The 16,764-nt window shown below is 27.9% G+C and overlaps 1 long non-coding RNA gene across 1 annotated transcript; it reads left to right on the top strand.

Annotated features, from left to right (window-relative positions):
- Positions 1-4,712: 4,712 nt before the first annotated feature.
- On the top strand, positions 4,713-7,004 carry LOC145330564 (uncharacterized). Its single transcript, XR_013883461.1, has 3 exons — positions 4,713-5,369; positions 6,532-6,651; positions 6,882-7,004. It is a non-coding gene; the product is annotated as an uncharacterized LOC145330564 (long non-coding RNA).
- Positions 7,005-16,764: the final 9,760 nt, after the last annotated feature.

The following is a 16,764-nucleotide window of genomic DNA, read 5'->3' as shown; positions in this document are numbered from 1 at the left end:
CATATAACAATCTTCACTGTAAAGAAGAACCATACAGGTTAAGAGGATAGCGAGATCCTTCGCTACAGACAACCCTACTACTTTATATAATAAGATTACGGTTTATTCATAAAAAGGACGCGCACCAACTATCCCGTTCCCCAACAAGGACAAAATCAACACATGAGGTTTAAAAGTGAGAATAAATTTAATCTAACGATTCAGTTAGGAAATACTAGCCCTTATGCTTAATAATTATCTACAAATTTAGAAAACTAATATTTTTCTTAAATAGAATGTTCATGAGTATTCTATTTTTCTTCTTGTCAAGAATTTTGAATAGTTCAAACTAAAAAATTGTAAATTCAAATGTATAATTATCAACAAATGCATTATAGACGAGCCATAATTTTATTTCTCGTATTCATTCGAATCCGGTGGACAGGAAACGGATCTCATCAATACGAAAAAACTATGTCTAGCATCGTATTATAAATCGCTTTCTACGAATATAGAAATGTACAATCATAAGATTAAAACCAGTTTTTTTAGCCGGTGCCTTCGGCACCACGGGGCTAAAAAAACTAGTTTTAATCTCATAATTGTACTTTCTATATCCGCGGAAAGCCGTTTATAATACGATGTGAGAAATAACTACACTGTATTCCAGAAATCCCGAAAAATGACAAAAAATCATAGAGAGTGTATATTTGAAAAGAAGGTGTATCAACTTTTTTTTTATAGCTAGCCGGTTCTTTTAGTAAGTAGTAGATGTAAAATATTTCAAAGACTTCAGATATGCAATCGGTTTTTTTTGTAGACCTCTTATTTTTTAAGTAATTTAAGTTTTTTAAAAAAATAATTAAGTCGGTTTTAAGGTACTAAAACGCAACAAAATAAAAGAAGAAAATGGCCAGTAAGAACAAAAATAGTAAGATCTTTAATTTGACACCTTACTTTTAAAATTCTGTTGAGTAATTATTGAAAAAATCTATTTTTTTAACCTCGGTTTAATAAAAACTTTAGACCTAAATATTTTCTCAAACAGACATAAAAAACATAGGTTCATATATACCTTTAGAATCAGAAAAATATTACGAATCCATTGTAAGCAAAATTGAAAAAAAGTAAAAAAATAAAAAAATAAAAAAATGGCCAATTGTATTTTTTGTTCTGGCAACACTATCGTCTTCCCTTTTTTACCCCTTCTTTACCCCCTGTGACACTTTTCTGATAAAAAAGTAAAATTTAAATAAATTCAAGCAATGAAATTGTAGAAAAATTGTTTTAATTTGGACAAAATATATAATTTTATGACGTCAATCTAAAATTTAAACCACACTTGTCAAATGTGATTTAGGATTATTAATTTTTGTATTTGATGAGTTGGATTGTTACTGTTGAATGTGAACATTGAAAATATAACTAAGAGAAAGAGATAATTTTGTTATCATTTATTAGCGACTTATTACAGATTGGCAACCCCATCGGTCAAGAATCAAGGAAAATTTTTTTTTGGACTTGAAAAATTTTTTTTTTTTTTTTTTTCAAAATTTTTTAGTCGGATAAATGGTAACTTTTAATTAAAGTAAATCTATGTTATAATTTCAAATAAAGATAAATGTGAAAAGATATTTAATTGTTTGTGAATAAAATCTAATTCCTTTTTTTTTAAAGATAATTTTGTCTGATAAGGACAAAAAGATAGTACAAATAAAGTTTGTCTACTAAAAATAGAGGCAAAAAGATAAAATTTAGTTACTGTAAATAGTATAAAAAAGATAATTTTGTCTGATAAGGACAAAAAGATAGTACAAATAAAGTTTGTCTACAAAAAATAGAGGCAACAAAGATAAATTTATGCTACACTACGTTCTAAGGTTGGTAATAAACATTTTTGAACTAGTTATCATTAAATTTGATGTAAAAAAGAAAACTTTTGATCAGTCAATAAATCAAAATAATAATTTTTATGTTTATGAAGCAAATTTCTCATTTAAAATTGGGGAAAATTTGAAAATTTTATACCATGCAGTTAAAAGATTAATTCAAGATAGATATAATCTACTAAGAATAGATAATACAGCTATAGGAGATAGAGATACAGCTGAGAATCTTAATAATAATTCATTATATGATAGAGAGGAGGTAGATCAAGAAATAGCAGGTCCCTTTACCTTTAGTCATTTTGGAATAAACAGAACTTTAGACAGGTTTCCTGAGTTTAGAAGATATTTAGGAGGAACGATAATAGTTGGAAATAGTCAAATTGATAATATCTATCATTCTGATTCGGAATAAAGTTTTAAAAATATACGTCATAAAAATATAAAAATATTGAAATGCGGTCTTCCACAATTCTCTCCCAAGAGATACTAAAGATAGAATTGAATGCAAAAATATAAACCCAGCAAAATTGACTAGCAAAGATTATTTGAACATTGTCAGTGACATTGTTAACAATGGAAGAATAGCTAATCATAACATTGATTATATGCTTGAAACATTTAAAACATCCAAGAGAAACATAGAAGATATTTATGATGAGTATAGAAGAAAAATAAATAATTTGCCTCCTAATATTATGTCTGCTAGTGAAAAAGAAAGAAGGATACATTCACAAATGATGAAATATCTACCAACTCAACTATTATCCATTTTGAGAATAGAAGAAGCTAAATTAGGTAGAAATCTTAATAGTGAAACACTCCATGATTTTATATTGCTTAATAGAGACCAAATAAATAAATATCTCAGATCAAATTGTGGAAAGAATAATGAAAATTTCTAAAAAAAATAATTTTTATGATAATTAAAATGATAATTAAAATGATAAATAAAATGATAAATTAAAAGGTAAAGAATTGAATGTACGGTAATTAAAAAGTAATAAACTAAATGATAGTAATAAAACAGTAAAAAGAACACTTGTGAAAGAAAATTAGGAAATTGAACGTACTTATGATTGCGTGTTAATGCTTTAAAATGATAGTCATCAAACCATAAAAAAAGGACAGTGAAAAAGAGAGAAAAATACATTCTCAAATGAGAAAGTATTTGCCAGAAGATTTACTGTCAATATTAAGATTAGAAGAAGCTAAATTAGGAAAAAATCTTAGTGCTGATACACTTCATGATTTCATTCTTCTCAACAAGAACCAAATCAATAGATATATTAGTTTTGTTCATAATAAAACCCTATAATGAAGAAACATGTTCTTGTTTACAAATGTAAAATAAGATAAATTTCCATAATAATATTGAAGATAATTTTGAGAAATTAAAAAGTCTGTGTTTACTGGCCTAACATTGGTTGGAAAAATGATAAAAAATAATGAAATCTTCAAAATGATAATTTCTTTGATAAACAAAGAATAATGGTACTATTTATTGATATTTTTACTGGCCTAACATTGGTTGGAAAAATGATAAAAAATAATGAAAGCTTCAAAATGATAATTTCTTTGATAAACAAAGAATAATGGTACTATTTATTGATATTTTTACTGGCCTAACATTGGTTGGAAAAATGATAAGAAATAATGAAATCTTCAAAATGATAATTTCTTTGATAAACAAAGAATAATGGTACTATTTATTGATATTTTTACTGGCCTAACATTGGTTGGAAAAATGATAAGAAATAATGAAATCTTCAAAATGATAATTTCTATGATAAACAAAGAATAATGGTACTATTTATTGATATTTTTGAAACATCAATGTATATTTAAAAAGAAAAATTAGGAAATTGAATATACTATATAATTAGGTGTTGATACTTAAAAATGATAGCCATAAAACCGTAAAAAAGGACACCTGTAAAATAGACCTAATCACACTAATTAAGGGTAATTAAATAAAAAGTGTACACTAGTTAATAAAATGTTTAATAAAAACACTTGAAAATGTATATGATTCATAGAAATTTGAAAAGTTTTGAGGTCATATAAAAATTAAATGATAAAATAAACACTCAAAAAGGTATATGATTCATAAAAATTTAAAAAGTTTTGAGGTCATATAAAAATAAAATGATTAAATAAACTTTCATAAACATAAAAATGATTAAATAAACAAAAATTGTATTTTAAATGTGTAAAGTAACTTATTATAGATTTGAAATAGGAGACATGAAATAATTGCTGATCATTAAAAAATCTAACCTAATGATAGTTTAAATTAAAATGTAAATGTATATTTTCAAAATGTATACAACAACAATCATTTGTTAATTAAAGAAAGATAATCATTAACTTTTAAAAAGATTAGAGAAGATAAAATTTTAGATATTTACTTCTGTGAGTAAAAAATATTAGTTAAAAAGGAAAAAAACCATAGTGTGTTTTATTGGAAAATTTTTATTAAGATAAATAAAATTTTAAATATTCACTTATGTGAAGAAAAATGTTAGTGGAAATGAGAAAAATTATCCATGAGAAACATACTGAAAAAATTAAAGATGGAGGGAAAAAAGATAAAGTGTCAGAGTTATAAACACCAAATAAACAAAACCACACCACCCCCCCCCCCCCCCGGAATTATACATTGTAACAGGGGTGACATATTAAAATGATTATTTAAGAAAACATTAAATAAAAGAATGTCCTTTTATAAACTACCTTTTTAAAGGGACACTTACAAAGAAAACTTTATAAGATAAAAAATATAAAAATGAAAGACTTGTAAATTATTCTTCATAAAAGATAATGTGGTTTATGAAATATGATAAAAGATAACTTGGGTTATTAAATTATAAAAATGAAAGACTTGTAAAAGATAATGTGGTTTATGAAATATGATAAAAGATAACTTAGGTTATAAAAAATTGTTGAAATAAAGTTAAAAATAAAGTTAGAAAGTCAAAAGAAAAAAGAGACTGTCCTTTTATAAATTATGCTTTAAAAAAGGGACACTCGGTCTGTTAATATATCAAATTGAAATAAATATTGTTGAGAAATTATTAAATAAATTATTAATCAAAAATAACAAAAGAAATATAAAAAATCTGTTTTAAATAGAAATAATAAACAAGGAAAAAAACTTTAGAAAAACAAACATAAGACGGTTCTTTTAAATAAAACATCTTTTTAAACAAACATAAGACTGTTCTTTTAAATAAAACATCTTTTTAGAACTGGACAAAAAACTATCAAACTAAAGTAAAGCAGCTGGTATGACATTAGTTAGTTAGAAATACTCTTATATGAAACAAATCTCAAGTTAAAATAATTAATGATCTCAGTTATAGTAAACAAGAATTCTTGGTTTTAATTTATTTAAAATAAGAAATAAATTAAAATTATAATACAGTTAATGATATATGTGAAATTTCAGAAGAAAATGGAGCAAGCAAGAGATAGAGAAAGAGACAGGAATAAAGATATGAGGTAAAAATTATTACCTAATTTCTTCTTGAGCAGACGGGTTTTTGTCAGTGGCACGCTTCTTACAGAAAAAAATATAAAAGTCTATGGGCTAGTGAATAGAGAATTGATTAAAATCTATTAGAACACTATAATAAAGATATCCCTCAATTGAACAAAGTATAGTTAAACGTTCAGAAATATCATTATTAAACCATAGCAAAAATTCTTTGAATTAATTAATTTACGGTAACCATTAATTCGAAGCTTTTTAGAATTATGAATTATATGTTAAAAGTAATTCTAAAAAGATTACCCTTATGAGGTAAAGGGTAATAATACTTTTAAAATGAAAGTAAAAATGGTAAATTCATTTTAAAAGGGGTAATTTTGTATGGGATTCATATGAAGTCACCAGTAAAACCATTATTATGGAGTAACAGACAAGCAAGTAGCGAAGAAATTGCGTGCACAGAGTTGTAATCAGGGTTCCATCCTTAAAAGAAAATTTTTCTTCAAATATAAATTTCACACATTATATCAAATATATTCTTACGCTTATGATACTTAAAATTCTCATTTTTAGTGATATTGGAAACTAAATGCTCAAAGATAATATTAAATACTCAAATTTCCTGTGATTATTAAATACTCGTCAAATCCTTTTACTCATAAATTGTCAGATAATTAATGCCATACCATAGTTTAATGTTTTTTCTACGATAATTTTAAGGTTTAAACCTTAAATCCTCCATATATCATCCATATCTTAAGGTTTAAACCTCAAAAAGATACTTATCATATGCTATTAAAGATATATTTAAGGTTTCAAATTTAATGAAACTTTAAAATGGTAAATTTGTGAAATATTTAAGGTTTCAACTTATGAAATTTTATAAAACGATAATATTTAAAGAAATATTTGAAGAAAAATTTAAAAAGATAATTTAAACAAAAAGATAAAATGGTTAAAGAAAATTTTAAAAGATAAATAAAATTTAAGATAGAAAATGCCTAAAGAAAATTTTAAAACAATACAGCATTATTGGTAAAAATGTTTATGAAATAAAAGAAATAAAACCAATAATAAACTAAGGTAAATTTGAGAAAGATAATTAATTTAAAAATGTATAGAATTAAATAACAGTTGAAAAAATTCATTAAAGTAAAATTCTGTTACTTTTAGGGTGTCCAAGGATATGTCAACGGATCCTGATAAAAACAAAATGGCGCTGAACGGCTCATTGAGTAGGAATTTGAATGCCTGTGCCACGGTAAACACAGACATAAGTTTGTTAAACTGAAGGTAAATGGTATTACTACAACTCATTTTAGAAAATATCTATAAAAATTATTAAAAAGATATTACTTGTCTTGGAATATTTATGATAGACTATACAAAGTTATTGAAAGTTTAAAAGATAATTAAAATAAATTTATCAAGAAAAATAAAAAATTAGAGATTAAAATGATAGATTCTAGTAGATGTATATAGATCACTGGAAACGGTAAAACTAATGATTAAATATATTACAGAAAATTGGGTTGAAACTGGTATCAACAAAAACCTGAAATCAAGAAACTCAAACTAAACAGGATAAAGGAATAGTCAAGTGATTTCTATGTTTAATCTCTTATTGTAAATGTTCTAATGTAAAAGTTGTGGTTTTATTTCCTTTTTAAAAAATAGAAAATTTTATTATTTAAAGAAATTTTTAAAATTATGTTAAAGTCTCCTCGGAAAGTTTCAGTTAAAATTTTATTAAAAGTAAAAAGTAAACATAAAATTTTTTGTTGAAAAGTAAAATTACAGAAGAAATTTTTTTCCTTTTAATCATTTGAATATTATGAATAGCAAATTAAAAATGTTTTTTGTCTTTTGATAGCAATTTAGAACTTTAGAAAATTCTTTTTAATAGCGTTTGGAAATATTATTAAATGCAAATTAAAGGGAAATCACTTATGTTACCTGACCAATGATGAGTCAACAACGTCGATCCGGGTGCGAGTTCGACCAATGGGAGCAGAAAAATCCATTAATCTGCTGAGGCACCATGAAATATCCATTCATCCCTGGAAATAAAGAGAAATAAGCACAATCAAACTGGAACCATCAGGAGCTGATGAAGTATAGAACACCATAACAACAGATGCCACCAGGAGTGCCTACAAAAACAAGAACATCTTCATAATTAAAAGCTGAATCCCTGAATAATATTGTAATTATAATTTTTCCAAATATGTCTAAATATTATTACTATTCTAAGTTCTGAATGAAAGCTGTAATTCGTTTTTTTTTTATTCTTTTTTCTTTGAAAAAATAAGCAAAACTACAGTATGTTTTTAAATCTTTATTTTTAAGTAAAACAATAAAAAAGTACAATTTTTTGTATATTCAAATATTCAATTTTGTTCAGAAAAATAAATTTTTTTTTTATCAAACAGTCCAATTGAAATTTTGTTTTCCCTGATTAGATGAATTTTTAAGCTTTGTGGGGGCAGACTGTGACACTTTTCTGATAAAAAAGTAAAATTTAAATAAATTCAAGCAATGAAATTGTAGAAAAATTGTTTTAATTTGGACAAAATATATAATTTTATGACGTCAATCTAAAATTTAAACCACACTTGTCAAATGTGATTTAGGATTATTGATTTTTGTATTTGATGAGTTGGATTGTTACTGTTGAATGTGAACATTGAAAATATAACTAAGAGAAAGAGATAATTTTGTTATCATTTATTAGCGACTTATTACACCCCTCTATACCCCCTTCCCATTTTTATACTAAATTCAAGAGTTAAGACGTTGCCTGTACAATATAATATGATATTTTCATATAATTCCTTTTATTGTAGTTTATATACTATATTGTAAACTTTTTTTTTCAATTTTGCTTACAATGGATTCGTAATATTTTTCTGATTCTAAAGGTATATATGAACCCATATTTTTTTACTTGTGAAATGATAAAATTGAGTTCAAAGTTTTTATTCTCGTGGGTTTAAAAAAATCGATTTTTTCAATAATTACCTGACAGAATTGAAAAAGTAAGGTGTCAAATTAAAGATCTTACTATTTTTGTTCATAATGGCCATTTTCTTCCTTTTTTTTGTTGCATTTTTTTTTTTTTTAAACTTAAATTACTTAAAAAATAAGAGGTCTACAAAAAAACCGATTGCATATCTGAATTCTATGAAAAATTTTACATCTACTACTTACTAAAAGGACCGGCTAGCTATAAAAAAAAAAATTGATACAACTTCTTTTGATGAAATTTTATTTAAATAGCAATAAGTATACATATATCTTTTAAAATAATGGTGAAAAATAATTATAATTGGGGTTTTACACAAGGGGCGTCAAGGGGGGGTGTAAAGATAGTCTAATAAGCACATTTCAGAAGCTGTAACTTCCTTTCTTTTTGAACTACATTGACGGGAATCATATGAAAAGATATTGTACAACCCAATTAACAATGTTTGTTAACCCTTAACAGTCTCGGGGGGGGGGGGGAGCGACCCTCCCCCTTCTGGTATTTTCGATCTCATTTTCTGTGTGTGAAAGATAGAGAGCTATAACTGAGTGACTTGTTTAAAATGGGTATGACACATAACTGAAAGTTGAATATCTTCAGGATGCCAGGATACCTGGCAGGATCATACAGGTAAAAGGCAAAAATATTTTTTTATGACTTAAACTTAGCATTTCATCTTACAAAAATACTAAAATATCCTATAAATTACTAAATTACTACATCCCAATACGAAATATAGGTGATCAAGTCAACTTCCGGTTCCAGGTATGATCCTGGAGGTCCTGATCCTGCAGGTCTCCAGAAATCTTTAATTAGCTCCTTTTACCTTAATTTTTGACTTAGAGACTTCAAATTTTAAACTTAAGCTATTCTAACAACAATACACGACTAAAATTCCATGAAAATCTGCCACCGTTTAACCGCCGACCGCCGCCGCTAAAATTTATATTTTGAGATTTCTAATACAAAAATTATTTACAGAGATGAGTCAATTTCTTACTCATTTTAATATTTATATTTAAGCAGGGAGAAAGGGAATAATGGGCTGTTTATTATACTAATCCACAAAGTTTTTATAAAAGTGTTTTCTTATTTGTAGGCATAACAACTTTTGGGACTTTTATTGACTTTGATTGGTTGGTTTAGTAATTAAGTGTCTAAACATTTCAACAACTAATTGTAATTTATAGAAGGGGCAATTTTGTGTATTAGCATTGGGGGTGTACATTAATTTACCGTCCATTGTCTTATCCCTTTAGATTCAACAACCAATTGTAATTTATAGAAAGGGCAATTTTGTGTATTAGCATTGGGGATGTACATTACCGGCCACTGTCCTATCCCTTTAGATCATAGATATGTAAGTCTTTAATTTTTATTTTCATTTTACTTTAAAGGAAACAGTTTCTATCTTAATCAATATAAATTCTACTCTTCTTTTTTAATAAGCATGAAAGAACCTTTTGTGAAAGGTTGCTCAACAAAAGGGTAAAGGGAGTAGATAATGTTAAACATATAAAATATAAATATATACAGAATATTTTTTGTTGATCAAGGAAAACACATACAAATTTTTAGACTTCTAGCTTTAATGGGATCCAAGTTTGATATAAATCGAGCACCCCCCCCCCCCCAATAAAAAGGTATGATAGTTCTGATAAGAGCTTAGACATCAATGCATAATCTTTTATTTGATTTGAAAACTTTTCTTTACTTTAAGTTTAATTAAATATGTGTTTTAAATAATAAGAAATATATATTACTTTTAACTGTTTTTAAACTATTTTTAAAAGGTATATTAAAAATATACTTTGACATCTGTAGAATCATACTGCAAAGCCAAAAATGAGAACAATTGCCCACATCAAATTTTATTAGGATTTTAAAGTTTATTTTTTACTATGGATTAAATAATTTTTACTGAATCGTGATGTTTCTTCCCTTTGTAGGTAAAATACTCAGCTTTTAGAGTGTCTTGCTTCGTAAATATTGTATGCTAGTATACAGTAAAGTTAGGTCTTTTGATTTTATCTATCAATACTAATTAAAAATTAATTCTTTACAATATATCAATGAATTAACATAAAAATGTTTCATGTCTATTATACATTAAAACACATAAAAATTGACTGTAAAGGGTTAAATAAATTAAGATGACAACAAATGTTTATGCAATACAACAAATTTATTTTTGTCACATATACAAATATGATATAAAATAAGATTATTCAAACATATTTTTAAAAATATTTTTAAAAAGTATGTATCTTTTATGAGTAGGGTTTTCATTCTTTTCATTTTTATTAAATAAAATTATTTAACTACGTTTGAAATAAGTCACTTTGTGAAAACACTCTTTCGGAAATTCTAATTTCTAATTGGTTTAAATTCAGCATTATGTTTTTTATTGTATTATGTCAGATTTTTTAATGAAATTAATTGTTTAAGAAAAAAAATTATTTCCATTGAACAGAGTAATGTTTTTTTTATTGTATCAGTATAAAGTGAATTATATAAAATTGTTCACTAAGTTACAATATTACACGAAGTAAAAAAAGACCTTTTGATCTGGTAAAAATGACCAGAGCAACAGTAAAAATTAATTTTTAAATCCCCCAAAAAAAGTTTATTGGGGACTTAATTCAAATTTGGGCTCTGCAGTCTGATTCTATAGGTGTCCTAGTATATTTTTGACCCCCCATTCAAAAATAGTTTAAAAACAGTTTTTACATCTTAAAAAAGTGTTATTTTTTGATAAACCCAGTACCTTTAGGGCTTAAAAAAACAAACCTTGCATAGCTTCGCATACACAGGGTAAAGTTCTTTGATATTATACATACATCTAATATCACCATGTAAGAGGATTTGCTTGCGCTCTTTTGCCCTTAAGAGATCTGGAACCAAACGTAAAATTTTCATTAGAAGAAAATTTTCTATTTTACAGAAATCGGGTATGCTAAGAAAACCATCTACAATTACAACAAAAAATGAAGATTTGACTTCTTTTAAAGGCTAAACGTATAAATTATTACATACTGATTCCAAAAATATATAATACTTAAAAATAGCTTTAAAAATAAAGGGTCCACACTGATTTGAAATGTAGTTTAGTTGACCTTAAAAATAGTTGTTTACAATGATGAAAAGGAACTTAATTCCATACCTCTAGTATAACTACACATAAAATTCTTATTTTTCATAGTAAAGAGCTAATTCTTTCGGCTTTATTTCCAAAAACTTGAGTATATTACTAAACAATTGTTTAAAAGTGTATTTTCCAAAATGTAAAAAACGATTTTTTGTCACTCGCTGGAACATAGTGAACTATTCTCGTATTCATTCGAATCCGGTGGATAGGAACCGGTTCTCATCAATACGAAAAAACTATGTCTAGCATCGTATTATATCCAGTTTTCTACGAATATAGGAATGTACAATCATAAGATTAAAACTAGTTTTAATCTTCTAAGTGTACATTCTATATCCGCGGAAAGCCGTTTATAATACGATACGAGAAATAACTATTATTTACATACTAAGTTTTAGAAAAGTATGGCATGGGGAAATTAAATGGAACTAATAGTTAAAAAAAATATTTAACCCATAACTACCGATTTAAAAAAAACGAAATTTAAATTTCATATGTAATTCTTAATTTAGAAGATTTTATATATAAACTAGCGGCTTCGCTTAATCAAACCAATTTTTCGTATTTTAGATTTAAAAGAAAAAGAAAAATTTTTTATTCATTTTTTTTTTTTTTTGGGGGGGGGGGTATTTTTCATTTTTTGAGGGGGTTGGGGGTGTCTCACCCCCCCAAAAAATAGTTATAAACCTTCCCGGGACCTATGAGAAGCTACGCTGTAAAGGAGAACCCGATAGGTTCAGCGGTTAGCGAGATCCTTCGCTACAAACAGACAGACAGACATCGTTCTACTTTGTATTATAGATAACAGGAGGGTTGTCTGTGTCAGTTTTTGTACTAAAAGATCTCGCTAACCACTGGGCCTATATAACCCTTTTATGCCATGTGATATCTTTTATGGGTAAGAGTAAGGTTTATATCTGTTTAAGGGAAGGGTATCTTCTAGAGAGAAAATAGTTATTTATCGCATCGTATTATAGACAGCATTTTGCGGATAGCAATATAAGAAATATAAGATTAAAACCAGTTTTGTTAGCCCTAAATACAGTGGAAAATTGTCAGTAATACGATGCTATACATAAAATTTCATTATAGCTGTTTTTGGGAAAATGCATTTCCCCTACCCTAAGTATCAATGTTGTGCAACTGACATAGAAGAAAAAGAAACCATTTTTAACGTCTTTATTTATGACCCTTTGTTGAGGCGAGATTCGACCACCAACTCCCCTATGACAAGCGGATGAGCGGTTCAGTTATTTATAAATAGATTTATTAAAATCAATATCTAAATACTTTTGTGAGTTTTAAAATTACTAAAATTGCTAGATAGATTTTGGATAGATAGATAGATAATATAGAATAAGGATGTCAACATCTATAAAAGCGAAGCTCTGAAATGGTAGGATAAACGAACATTAATTGGAGTGGAGTGGAGTGTCAGAACTGAATAATTAGAATAAAAATGTATAAAATCGAAACAAATTGTAAGTAAATTGTGACATACTAAGATATTTATGACTTGATTATAGAGATGCCTCGCTTATAACATTGTACTTGTCCTAGGAATCAGTATTCCAAAAATCAGATCAATCGAATAATTTTATTGTTAAAAATTTACATTCTGGTAACGATTAAAGAGTTGCTACGCTTTCTAAATCGTACCTAAATAAGTTTGGAATCGATAGGACACTTCTAACCTGTTTAAATTAACGAAAAGAGCTAACTTTCCGTGACGTACGGACGTACGTACCGAACCTAATCATAGAAAAGCTTCACTTTTAAAAATAGAGTAACATTGCTTTTGAACACTATTAATAAATGTCATGATAACAAGATGGATTGAAAAGTGTTTTTGTGTTATTTCATTAAAATTTAATATCAACCTTGTTTTTCAGTTTACACGGACAGTTGCATGATTTATACCTTATTTTATATTAACTTTTTGCGGATAAAAAGGTATTAGTATAGAGAAACAAGTAAATGAGCAAAACTTTTACATTGTTTCTGATTTAGACTAATTTATTTTCACTATTCATTAAAATAAAAAAAATAGTCTGATCAATTTGATGATTTTTATCTCTCTCTCCCATTGACTAACAATTCCCCTTCCCTTCCTTTTTTCTTCCACGCCCCAAATTTTTTAAACATATAAATATCTTTATAAAGAAAATTTACCAATTTCTACTCAGCTACAATTCGACGACCATTTTTTTCCTCGCAGAAATCTTTTGGATGGTTTTTAATTGGAGCCATTTCACTTACTTAGAAGTCCTGTTCCTTAATTTCGACCACTCTGAATATCCAAAAGCATGCCCAGGACCAATACTAAACTTTCCTGATATGTAATTTTCTTTCCATCTGCTTACAAGACATTTATCAACCTTTATACAGACAGACAGAAACTGTTAGAGATTCTATCGGATATGACTAAGACTATGGACGATAAATTGATGTTCATCCCCAATGAGGATAAAAAGGTACCTCTTCTGTATATCAAAATTATTGGTTAAAAAACTATTAGTTTTGCCAAAGTTTTTTAACGAACGAATAACATAACGTTTCCCAGTGTCCCCTACCTCCCTGAACATATTTTGTACCACATCCCTGTGAAATACATTTTGACATAAGCAACTTATTTGATGTTTGATTAATTAAAAAAAAATTAAATTTTTTTTAAGTATGTGTTTTTAAGTGTTTGTTTGTCCATTAAGATATCCCAAGCAAAATCTAAATGTAAAAACTAAGTAAGAAAGGAGACATAAAAAGTACGCATTGTACTCATTATTGAAATGGCTCTTATTCTTTGCAATATAACATTAGACAAACATAAGAGATAACAACATCTCTTTACATTTCTTTTTCCAATGGGAAAATGTGAATTACTCGGCTGCTGCTTCAGATAAACAGTTTGTTTTTTAGTTTGCATATTCTGCTGACCAATGAATGTCTAATATACAACATAGTTGTCGGTCTGTAGGTAATCGCTAAAGAATTTTCATTTTTTTCCTTGTTTTAAGGGATAGGGATGACCCAACCCACCAAGAAAATAGCTTAAAACCACCACAGGATCTGTAGCTCTATTATCTGAATAGTAAAGCACAATCAGTTTATAGGTTACCGTGATCTTAAGCTTTATTCTGCTTTGTATTATAGATAGATTACTTGTGTTTGTTTTTTGATATATGTGAAACATACAGTGTGAAAGAAATTTATAGAGTACAGTTATATATAGAAATTCAGTACATTGTAACTTTGTAAGATTGAAAGGTTTCAGGTCTATTTTAATTCTAATGTTTAAAGAGGCAGCCTTATTTATATTCTACGCTAACATTTTCTCCCAGTAATGCTTCCTCTCTCTTTCTTTCACTATCTCTCTCTCATTTTCTCTCTTTTTCTCTCTTTTTTTTTTCTCTCTCTCTCTCTCTCTCTTTCTTTCACTATCTCTCTCTCTTTTTCTCTCTTTTTCTCTCTCTCTCTCTCTCTCTCTCTCTCTCTCTCTCTCTCTCTCTCTCTCTCTCTCTCTCTCTCTCTCTCTCTCTCTCTCTCTCTTTCTCTCTATCTCTCTAACTCTCTTTTTCTGGTTAAGAAAAGTAGGTCAGGTTTTCAATTTGTATAATTTATTTCATGTGTAGAACATAATGTTTAACCTTGAAAGAAAAATAAATGGAAAATCATGCGTTGTCCTCCAGGAATAGGGTGCAATCAATTTGCTGTTAATTTTTTAAAATGTTTTGGAAGGAATCCCCGCAGGGTTGAGGCTCCATAGAGAGATTAAGCATTAGTATTTAGATGTTATTTAGGTGTATTTATGATGTTTTGGTATCAATGGTTGAGAATATAGTCATAATGTGTTAAAATAGCCACTTATGGCTGCCACATTTGCAATCAAACCAAAAGTCCATTGAATTAAGATCGGGCTGCTTAGAGGCCACATTTCCTTAAAAACGTGAGTAACCGCAGGGTCCAAATTCGCCCAAGCTACCCTTATACGCGGAGGCTCTTATTTGGACCACAGTTGAGCTAGAACGACGTTCTTTACCTTTTTAGAAATGGCATGAAGTTTCAGCTAGGGTTGTTAGCGCAACCCATAGTCTTAAATTAGTTTTTAAGTTTAATATGTGTCCCTAAAGTCAAGAACCGAGAAATTTTCACGGTTTTTGACGTTTTTTACATCTCAAAATCTGCCCCGTTTCACTTTGCTGGAGTACTACGGCCAAGCCATTTCAGATAGAGAGCTCTAGTCTTTTCTAGTGTCTTACTTACAGTATCCCCAGCAAGTTGCATAACTCTACCTCACCTACAGATGGGCTGAGGTCAGATTTAGTGGGCCCTAGTCGAGAATTTAGATTAAACCACCGGCGCATTTGGAATCTGCCTTGTTGAACATATGCGCGGCCAGCTCGTTGTACACGTCCATCTACGTCCAAAGATTTTGTTTGGCTTAAAGGTCATTACCTAAGCTTTTTATAGTGTGGTCATACGTCCTGATTGGTCAAGTAGTTTTGGCGCTATGGTCGTTTAAAGTTGGTCCGGTCTTATTTGCCCCACCCTGTATATGTTTTGGCCAGGTATAGGTTCTAGGTATGATCCCGCAGGTTAAGACCATTGAAATCTCCAGGAAAATTGGAACTCCAATTTGAAATTTCAATTAAAAAATTTAAATTTTATTCTTTTGTCTATCTATTTCACTATACAAGAAAATAATTTTAAGGCACCCTATTTTGTAAGCCCTTGAGGATGGTAATAGAAATAATAGAAATTTCATACTTTGGATTATGAAATACGCGGCTTTTCCTTTCTAAGTTTTGTCCGTCAATACTTGAGAATAAAAAGTGGATAAACTATTATTCAGATAAACTCTCCATAACTATCTCTAAAATTATAGAGTGTTGTTTTAACTTTATTCTTAGTTTTGAAGTCAAAAGTATTATGTATATTTATATGTATATTTTAGAATTGCTTTTACTAATAAAAATATTGCCATTTTACTGGAAAATTCTAGTAATCAAATGGAAACTAGTTTTACTCAGCTGCTATTAAAGCTAGACCTCTGATTTTCCTTGTTCATATTTCCATTATTATTAACATCCATGGCAGTATGACTGACGGCTTTTAAGTAGCTTTTTATTCCCTTTTATGTTTTTATTTATTTCAATATATCCTTGGTGTTTTTGGTTTAATTTTAAAAATGGTTGCGTGGAATTTTTTTTTCTGTGCTGTTATTAAAGATAGATTA

This window comes from Acartia tonsa, chromosome 10, assembly GCF_053477335.1.
Source record: "Acartia tonsa isolate MP-2025a chromosome 10, ASM5347733v1, whole genome shotgun sequence".
Taxonomy (NCBI): Eukaryota; Metazoa; Arthropoda; class Copepoda; order Calanoida; family Acartiidae; genus Acartia; species Acartia tonsa.
This window is presented reverse-complemented; position numbering and strand designations above follow the sequence as displayed.